The 2,602-nt window shown below is 38.2% G+C and overlaps 1 pseudogene; it reads left to right on the top strand.

The window, feature by feature from the left end:
- Nucleotides 1-1,306: 1,306 nt before the first annotated feature.
- On the top strand, nt 1,307-2,334 carry LOC102598566 (filament-like plant protein; annotated as a pseudogene).
- The last annotated feature ends 268 nt before the right edge of the window (nt 2,335-2,602 follow it).

Raw genomic sequence — 2,602 nt, 5'->3', positions numbered from 1 at the left:
ACGGCCCTTGACTTAAGAGTTGTCGGGGTCACCGACGGACCGTGGCAAGACCGACGGTTCATTCTGGTCGGCCGTCGTTCGGCGACTGGAGGCTGGATTTTGGGGGTCTGACCTACGGCCCTGGACCACGAACCATGTCCCGGCCTACGGTCCGAAGGTCCCGGCATGGGTTTACTCTTAGCCAAAATTTCCTAGACTTTCTGGGGAGGGCTGCAGGTGGTGAACCACAGACCGCCCGAATGGACTGTGGGTCACCCTACGGTCCGTAGGTGGCAATCGTGGGTTGCACCTGCAACTTTTGGAAATCTACTGGTTTGGTCTGTTTCGGATACTGGGTGTTACAATATTCCGTGTAGCTAACCATTTGGTGACAAAAAATTTGAATCCGTAGCAAATTTAGTGACGGAAGCACGACGAAAGTTATCCGTTGGCAAGCTTAGCGGCGAAAATATCTGTCACTATTTTTGTAATATATGTCGCTGATTTAGTAACTTATTTCGTCGTCTCATCTTATTGGCGACCAAATTTTGTAGCCATTTTTTGATAAATTTTTGTATTTCTTTAGCGACAAAAAAATCCGTCATTGTATTTTAAATTTATCGCTTATTTTATATATTATTTCGTTGTCTCATCATATTGGGCGACCAAATATTTGTCGCTAATTCTGTCACCATTCTTTAGCGTCGAAAATAATTTGTCACAAATCAGTCAATATTTTTTTGTTTGTGTAATATTTTAAATTTACATGTTCAAACACATATTATATAATCACGAAATTAACTTAAGTCATAGAAATTAATATTCTACAAGATCCAAAGTACATAGCTAAGTGCAAATTATATTACCAAGTTCAAAACATCCTTAAAGATAAATTTGAAGCAAAATATATGGCTGAAAGCATTTGCAACAAAATCTAGCCAACAAAACTAAGAGAGGCTAGAGAGCCACAATCATTCCTCAGAAACTGATGCACGATCTTCATCGATATTTTCTGTAGCTGGAGCAGGAATTATAGGTGCAATAGTTGATGGATGGTTGGTAGGAGAGTCAGGCTGAGATGAGGCTGGAGAAAGCAACCCACGTACATGCTCAACAAATATAAGAAGCAAGTGATTAGTTAGTGAAGGAATCATTCGCATCACTAACCCATCCACCTTTTTTGTCAGTATTAACTTAGCATTTGGACATGGTGCTGAGCCCGAAACATCAGATCCAGAAGAGACACAAAGATTTGGTCCATAAAATACTTTTGCTTGAGCTCTAAGACCATATATCCTTCTTTTCTTTTTCCCTCCTGCTTGATAATATGCTTGCCATTGATCAATATCAGATTGAGTTTGTGTTTGGTTCTGTAATATTTCTTGATATTTTTCCTGCAAAAGAGAGTGATAATTAGTGAAATTCATTATTAATAATAACAATTGACACAACCAGACTCCACTAACAATAGTGAGTGCTCATGTATTTAAAAAATTAAGCTTTAAAAAAAGCGTAAGAACAAAAACAGCCATATTGAGCAAAACAAATTTCACAAGAGTAAATTTCAAACAAAACCAACATCATTATCAGAAAAATAATAACTAGATACAGTTGTGCAGCAGAACTTGACTTTGGATGTTCGTGTCAGTCATCTCGATGGTGCACTCAAGGAATGCATCAGGCAGATGAGACAAGCTAGAGTTGAGAAACAAAAAATGATTCAAGATGTTGTGGAAGAAAAAATGAATTGAAATCTCAAAAAACTGCACTTAAGAAATAGCTACTTAAGCTCTAGACATAAGTGGAGGCTGGTAAAGCTGAAACGCCTACTTCTACTGATCCTGATATCCTTGTCAAGCTTAAGTGTCTAGAGAAGGATAACACAACTCTCTAAATGGAACTTCTCTCTTGTTCAGAAGTGTTGAAAATTATGATTATAGAGAGGGATTTAAGTACTGAAGCAGCAGAAACTGCCAGCAAGCAGCAGCTGAAAAAACATTAAAAGGTGACTAAACATGAAGCTGAGTGTTGAAAGTTACAGGCCATTGCTCGCAAATCACTCCCATTCAATGATCAATGCTCCTCTGCTATTTCATCTTTCTATGTGGACTCTGTCATCGATAGTCAATCTGAAAGTGGAGAGCGATTAAACACAGTCGGCAATGACACCTCAAGATGAGTAAACTGAAAACAAGAGAATATGAACAAAGTTGCTCAAATTCAATGGCTTTAGCACTCATTGCTACATTATCTGAAACTGAAAACAAGACACCTTCAATAACATCTGATGATGTTCCTCATGATTCCCCCAATATTCAGAACACTTTGGCAGCAGAATACAATTTCATTTCATAAAGGGTGGCCGATAGAACAAAAGCTGGAAAGATTGAAGCAGAGAAATCTGAACTAGAGAATGCTTAAACGTGAGTCAATATGTTCTTAAAGTTTCCTCTTTGAAGCTTAAGGAAATTCAAACCAGGTTGGAAGGGTTGTAGAAGGAGCTAGATATGGTAAAAGAGTCGAAAGAGTTGCTCAAGTTTCAAATCTATGGCATGAAGGTAGAAGCACAGACGATGTCTATAAATATTGATTCTTTGAAGACAAAAGTTGAAAGAGAAAAATC

This window comes from Solanum tuberosum, unplaced genomic scaffold (assembly GCF_000226075.1).
Source record: "Solanum tuberosum cultivar DM 1-3 516 R44 unplaced genomic scaffold, SolTub_3.0 scf00023, whole genome shotgun sequence".
In the NCBI taxonomy this organism is placed as follows: Eukaryota; Viridiplantae; Streptophyta; class Magnoliopsida; order Solanales; family Solanaceae; genus Solanum; species Solanum tuberosum.
This window is presented reverse-complemented; position numbering and strand designations above follow the sequence as displayed.